Source organism: Sitodiplosis mosellana, unplaced genomic scaffold (assembly GCF_009176505.1).
Source record: "Sitodiplosis mosellana isolate CC-2019 unplaced genomic scaffold, AAFC_SMos_1.0 Smas_scaffold_30, whole genome shotgun sequence".
Lineage (NCBI taxonomy): Eukaryota > Metazoa > Arthropoda > Insecta > Diptera > Cecidomyiidae > Sitodiplosis > Sitodiplosis mosellana.
The window spans coordinates 4,700,443-4,708,079 of record NW_022595272.1 but is presented as its reverse complement, the minus strand read 5'-3'; the positions used below and the strand labels follow the sequence as shown (position 1 = coordinate 4,708,079).

The 7,637-nt window shown below is 37.4% G+C and overlaps 1 protein-coding gene across 15 annotated transcripts in view; it reads right to left on the bottom strand.

Moving 5' to 3' along the window:
- Positions 1–7,637, bottom strand: part of LOC129569089 (partitioning defective 3 homolog) — a 43,543-nt gene that overhangs the window by 11,732 nt on the left and 24,174 nt on the right. For 2 of the 15 annotated variants that reach the window (XM_055447512.1, XM_055447524.1), the window contains exon 1: positions 6,294–6,668. The exons of 6 other annotated variants lie outside the window; for them this stretch is intronic. The gene's annotated coding sequence lies outside the window, so the exon portion shown is untranslated. Of the gene's footprint in view, positions 6,089–6,200; positions 6,734–7,637 lie in introns of those variants that run through there. 7 more of the 15 variants (XM_055447528.1, XM_055447515.1, XM_055447535.1 and 4 more) reach the window with 6 other exon arrangements.

Sequence of the window (7,637 nt, the reverse complement as noted above, 5' to 3'; positions counted from 1 at the left end):
ACACACACACACACACACACACACACACACACACACACACATTCCGTGTGCTTCGTCACAAAAATAGCAAAATCCGTTAGAAAAGCGATCGCTGTGTGTATGTGTATTGAAATAGACTTTTTTGCGGCTTCACACTATAAACTCTAATCACATTATATTTTGCAGTGGCACCAGAATAAAAAAAAAATGTATGGAGAAGCAGTTAAATTTTCTACATTCGCTCACGTTTCGCCGACAAAATCATCTGTGAGCATCGGGACCATACTGAAAATTCAATTCAGTGTGCTGTGTAAAAATTGAATGGGAAAAGTCATCGGTACAATTGGTCAATCAATCAATCGACCCAAATACACTGAGCCATTGCCATTTATCACTCTATGGTCGCATTCATAAAATCGTGCTGCAGCAAATGAGTTCGACCGTATTTTCATTTTGTTTGGCGTTTTGGTTTCGCGTCAACGATACCTGTCTTTGTATCAAAGCAACATCAGCAGCAGCAGCAGAAGAAAAACCGAACAATTTATGTAAACATTCGGAGCATTCACAGGCAAATTAACAAACAAAACGGGCAACGGGATGAAAGCAACATACAAACATGTGTATATGTCCACGCATCGTAAACAGTTCATTGACTTGAGCCGCAAGTTTTTCAAACAGCCACACATCGCTTCGTTTGGCTCTCCGATGAGCTCGAGAGAGTGCGCTTTTGACACATACAACACAGGCACACATACAGAAAAAAAAACGCTTACAAACGAATCACTTTAGTCCATATTTGGCATCGGAATTCCATTTCGAGAATGAATGAAAACATGAAATACACAGGCAACTGATACATGATTGCTGCTGTTGCAGCTGCTCGTGCTCTCGTCCGATCGCGATACAAGTGATTGTACGTATTTAGATATGTGTGCGGCCCTTTAGCCGAAACGAATCCATCTATTTGAGTTATCAATGAAACGACGACGCTTGAATTTCATTTCTACGTGTACTTGGGTCGCTGTTGTTTCTATGCCATTGAAATTCACTTCTCTCGCGGCCAATCCAATGAATGTACATTTTCACTCATAGCGATACAACGAGTGGTTTTTTTCCTGCCCTATGTTATCTGTGATCATCCAGCATTGCGCTAGGTGCTTCGTTGTGTGGCGAGAAAAAGAGCAAAACGACTTTTTACAGAAACCTCGGCGAAAAAAAAAACACGGCAAAAAGAGAGAAAAACGCCATTTCTCAATGGGAATTTAACGCATTCAAATCAAAGGAAAACAATGGTGCTGCCTTTTTCAGTACATATCGTGTGTGTGTGTGTGTTTTTTTTATTCGTAGACTGCTATGTTGAATGCAAAAGTATTCAATATTTCCAAGTCATGGACGTCGAGTTGCCGCACCGAAAAAAATGCCACCGACCGATCTCTTTGCAGTAATAATAATGAAACAAGAGATCAAATGAACACTTTTTTTTCTTTACTTCGCCAGACAATCGAAACCGACGAGAGAGAATGCACGATGCAACAAACGATTTGAATTGCGACGAGCAGCACAAATCACCGTCAGCAAACAAACAAACAAACCAAGACACACACACACTCACATAATGGGAAAAGTGTGAATATCGCGCTATAAACGAATTAATAAACGTTTAATGCAAATAAATCGGCGGTGCGGTTCATTTCTTGCCATATCTTTTCTCTGTTGCCTCCGCTCATTTTTCGTCATTAAATGCTTCTTCCACGTTTCTGTGGTCGTATCAGCTGGTTGTTTCTTTCTCTTCTCGTCGGCAAGATTGATTTGGTCGAAATGTGCACGCGCCCAAAATGAGCGAGAAAGAGAAAGAGAAGAAAAAAAAATGGAAAGAAACATTGAATTAGATGCATTGTGGCCACACGATTGCATGATCATTCGATTTATTTGGCTTGCTTTGATTAAATCGAATCCGAAAACGATCGATGCAATTGCCGCTTGCTCACACGAACATCGAATGGAAAAGAGAAGTGCATCGTTAAAATAAAAGAAATTGCCCGAATGAGCAAACACAAATATTTTATCATGAATCGTACAAAGTGAAATTTCCGGTCATTGAATTAGGAAAAATCGAAATCAGCAGCAATCGGCGCAACGCTCAGCGACAGTTCACTTTTCAAGCCGATTTTTTTTTTTACTCCGGTGTACACATCTACACGTTTTGCACAAGAGATATTTCAATTCGATTTACAAAATCGAAAACGTATGCATTTTCGAAATTGCACCGTACATTTTTGTGTAGAAAATTACACACGAGAAAAAGTAAAATGAATTTCAGTGAACTGTGTGCCCATTTATTACACTGGCAAGAAAGAAATAAAAAAGATTATTGTTGCATTTGTTTCCAAGAAAATTGTCCGTTTGCATCTTCTGTGCATTTGATATTTATGCCATACATTTGTGAAATGATGATACTTTTGTCTTGTGTCCGTCATGCTTGGTAATTGTCGTTCGGATAAGAAGGGGAAAAAAAATAGAAACTGATCTCTGTTGTTAGTGCTGCTATGGATATTCCATCCGAACCGAAACCATTTTATTTGAACAACGAAACGGAAAACCAACTCGATGGAAAGGAAAAAAAAACAAACAAAGAAGCAGAAAAAAAGAGATGAAATAATATAAATTGACCACTGGTTTTCTTCATTACTATGTGCATTTGTTTATCTATTTGGTTCAGCGTGGTGCATATAGTTATATTTTGTAACCGTAAATGCAGCGCGATCATGATGGCTGCTTAGACTGTTGGGCATGAGCATAGCTGAACGATAGTCGAAAAGGCATCGCAAATTGCAATTACATCGCCACTGCCACAGCCACAGCCACATCATAAATTTCATAAATAAAAAGATTCAATTATAAATCACCACACACAAAATGTGCGGTGCGGTGTTGCTGCTTGGCCTGGGAAGTTGAGCGTACGTTTGTGTATGGCCGTGATGCGCGAGAAAGATAGTGCCAAAACGAAAAATGATGGATACTTTTGTTCAGTTCTTCTGCTGGCTCTGATGGACATGAAAAAGTGGAATTTTGCTCTTGCATTTCAGCGATTCCGTTCCGTGTAAGAGATAGAAGATTTACTTTTATGAAAAATTAATTCATTGCATGCAGTCGTCAGTTGTAACGAATCTTGCGCGAGAAGAAATATGATGAATAAAAAAGCATTGCTCCGATTACCGCAATGTGTGAGCACCGCCGCGTACTTTCTTTTACGCGAAAAGCATTTTTTCTTTGGCATCGCACAGCATACAAGTGAGACCTAGTTTGATGAGTGAATTTTGCACATCGAAAAATATTATTTCCACATGTGATTTCACAACACCAGCAACGAAAGCCAGAGCCGAGCCGAACCGAGCCAAAGCCAAGTTAAACTAAAATCTGTCTTCGACGTCGTTTGCAAAATGGAAATATTGCGTTCACAATTGACAAGACCTTCAACATCAGCAACGATGAATAACAAACGAAAAGAAAAAAATCTTCTCAGGCTCAACAGTGATCGATGTGCGCTTGGTTCGCACATCTTTTGCCCCTGTAAATTGAAGACATCGTTATTATAATTATGTGAATTTATTATTCAAACGGTTGTTTTTCCATTATAGTTTTAGTTTTTTGCATTCGTTCGTTCCTCTTTGCTTGCAAGACAGGTAAAAAAAAACTGCTGAGATCATTTCGGGCGTAATATGGTTTCTTTTCGATTCACTTCAAATACTTTTATTGGCTCTGATTTCAACACCCAACCACTTTACTCAGAATGCCGATTGCTAAAATCAGTTGATGTTTTTTTTTCTCTCCTTTTTCAAATGCACACTGCCTTTTTTTCCATGATTGTTATACGCCATTCAATGATTTACGTTTCGCCTATTTCATGTGATACATAGACACGCTCACACACGCGAACAAAAAAAGAGTGTGTGAATTTTATCGAGCATTTATGCCAATAAGCTCGGCCAATAAAACATTCATGCGAAATTCATTTCGCGATGAAATCAACAAATTCACAAGTGAAATAAATAATAATAATTCACATTAAAGTGATAAATGTCAACAATCATAAATTATTAATTGTATAATACCCATTTCACTTGCTATTTATTATGCATTTTCTAGTTTTATGAGGCTTTGAAATTGCTTCATTTTTATTTTGCATACAATTTAGATTTACTAGCAAATAAACGCTCACGATGCATTCACTTCGTACATTCTCAGTGATTTCAAATTACTGATGATGTCAAAATCAATAAATCCACTTGTTTATCCAGTCGTAGTAATAACCTTACGTATGGCACACGTCGCATAATACGTAGTATGGCTTTTATCAAGAATTAATTGAAATTCCTTGTTACAACTTGTGATATTAACGAAAGATTCAACGCAATCGGAAATGAACTCAAGGCTATTTGTAATTTGTATTTACTTTTTGATACGTTGAATACCTTTGGGAATTGAATTTCAATTGAAAATTCGAAAGAATGTTGTTCCAATCACAAATTATTGGCCCGTAAAATATCGCTCTCGATTTCGTAAACAAAGAAATAATTTTCGATTTTGATTCGAACTGGCCAAATATTACATTTTATCGAATGCAACACGAAGTTGAATACATTAGTCAGCCATAGTCGTTGCAATTGTTTATAAATTCAAAACGAACCTCATTACATTGTAACGAATTGTTGATTGCAAAAGGAAAATTCTAATTTTAGACAATTCCATTGGTTCTGGCTGAATAAAACAGCGAGTGGTGATTGTGCTCATTTGTTACTGGCGACAATTTTATTTTTATTGGCTCTTGATCCTGATTGCACAAGAGCAGAAAATAAAAACTTCAGCGCCAGAGTGTTTCCGCAATAATCTTATTATGATTGCTTATCAGATAATGCCAACAGTTTATAATTCCAATTTGAGTCATATGTTTTTCAAATTGATTTTTTTTCATTGTTTTTGCTTTGAAAGCACGTTTGCAACCCGCCTTAAAGCCTCCACATCGAAAATGTGCCACGTAAAAACTTCTAACGCTTATGCAAAACAGTATGCAAACAAAATATATCTTACTAGTCCACCACATGTGTTTGACATTGCAATTTGCAGTTGTGTACAGTGGTCGTGTCTTCGTCGTCGTCGACGTCGATGAAAGCGTTAAAATATGGCAACAATTTTCATTCCAAGCGATAACGACACAAAAACGTAAATTGCAACATTCTAGAGGCATTTGGATTCAGTTGAATGCGTTTGTATACATATAATGATCGAATAATTGATCTGAAATTCATTTATGGACGCGCCCAGCGTGAAATATCCACTAAGAACTTTAATTAGCGAAATAAAAAAACTTCCTTCACTTTTGGTTCCCTTCAAAACATTCTCATCGCAATTTCAGTTTCGACAATTGCGGCGCCATTGGTTGGCCCAAACGAGAATTGGTTTTTTGACACTGAACATCGTTCATGGCACCAAAGTTCCTTTCTATTTTTTTTGTTGTTGCTGTGCATTTTCCGTTTGATTGATCGATCGTTTCCTCCTCGCTCAGGGAGCAAATTGCAATTTACACCGTTTGCTCTGCGAAGAATGACCATGAAACCGAGCACATACACAAAACATACAGTCGCTAATTGCTGACGATGTTAAAACAATGTAACAAAAATTTGCCAGATAATACACGTTCGGATGACCTCGAAATCTGAATTACAATAAATCGTGGAAAATCACAACGAAACGTATCACTCGAAAGTGTACGCGCGCGAGCGCACGCGCACGTCAGACAAACACCATTCCAATTAGACCGAGAGAGCTAGAAACTGAAAACCACACGTTTTGTGTATGTGCTGCTGTTCTAGCGCACAAAAGGGAAAAGATGATTATTAACGATGTTCTCGTTTCACATTCACGTATAGCCACTTCAATTTTTTGTTTGGTTTTCGTGCATCGCATTGTATTGTTACGATTCTCTTTTTTCCAGGTTAATTACAAATGGAGATTGAATCGCATCAACCCCCAGCACGAACAAGTCAAATGTGTAATTTAGATGACAGATTTGGTTTTTTTTTTCCTTCTCTTGAAAGATTCCACTGATTAGGGCTCCGATTTGAGCATTCCATCACGTTGATTTCGACATAAAACAGCCAACAAAACGGTAATGCAAAAACCCATTTGAAAAAAAAACACTGAGATTAATCACTTGATCACACTTTTGTTTCTCATCTGATGCAAAAATTGAATTTAATCGATGAATTTCTAATTGAAATTGATTTTTTGCATACTTAAATTGCTTTTATCATCACCTCAGTCAAACTTTCTCAACTCAAATATTTTCACCATTGATAAAACTGATAAAAAAAGATCGATCTCATTATTCACACAAAATAGTTTGAGGAAGACGTTCGAAGTGAATTGATGTTTTACACTCAATTCCAACAATTGTAAATGGTTTAAAGCTGCTTTTAACCTAGGCAATAAAACTTCACTTGACACTTGAAAAAATATAGACCGTTGATTTTTTTTTCGCCTCAATATCAGTTCACACAATGCGAATCACACGGTACAAATTGTGAACAATTTAGTCAGGCAGAAAAGAAAAAAAAACCGACGAAGACTAACAAAAAAGCAAACCGAATGAAACAAGCGAAACAGCTCACGTCGACTGTTTACTGAAGACTGACCCTCATATGAACGTCGCCGTGTATTGTTGCGTTGTTTTCGTTAGTATCGTCGGTATGGGTGTGTTTGAGTCGGTGAAGGCACACAAACAATACATGGATATTCCGCAGGTGTGCGATTCAAATGCAAGCAAACGAACGAACGAACAAAAGAGCGTGATAAACGAAAGAGTGTTATAGACGAAATGCATCGAATAACGAAAAAAAAAAATCGTCAGAGAAGCACCTACGGAATATTTGACTAAAAAAATCGATTTTATCACTCATTTCAAATGATTATTTTATTTTTTTTAAATCATTTTTCGGTGTGGCGTATCGAGCGGCGAAAGCAGTAATTTATGTTCAAGAGTGCTTATTTCGATCAACCAATTTACACTCGACATAGCTGAACTGAGTGCCATGGTGACAGGCAGATATTTAGACAAAATAACATACTTTAAAAATAGAAGTGAAATGTTTACGTGTGTGCGCGCGCGAACGTTAAGTGTGAAAACAATGAGTGACGGGTTTTTTTTTTCGATGAGCAGCCATGCACATTCAGAGTATGTAACACGATCCGGTAATTAGTGAAAATGGTATCATCGGTTTTAGGTCAATGGTTCGTGAATAATCCGTTCAGAATTTCTAATAACTCATCGACAAAATAGAGAAAAAATATCAAACACAGAGACGAGAAAAAAGTGTACGAGCCACCGAATGAAAAGCAAAATACATTGAAATACGATTGTCCAACGGTATTCTGTTTTCGGTAATTCCAATCGAAATCAAGCGGAACGATTACGATCATATTTTTTTGTGTGTTTGATTCCAATGTATTTGTCCAGTTTCAGATGTATTGCAAGTCAATTCATTTCGTTGGGATTGTGCAAATTGTGATTTCGGCAGTCTTTTAACTTCCGTTGGCTTTCCCTTAATCGCGACTCACACACACACACACACACACACACACACACACACACACACACACAC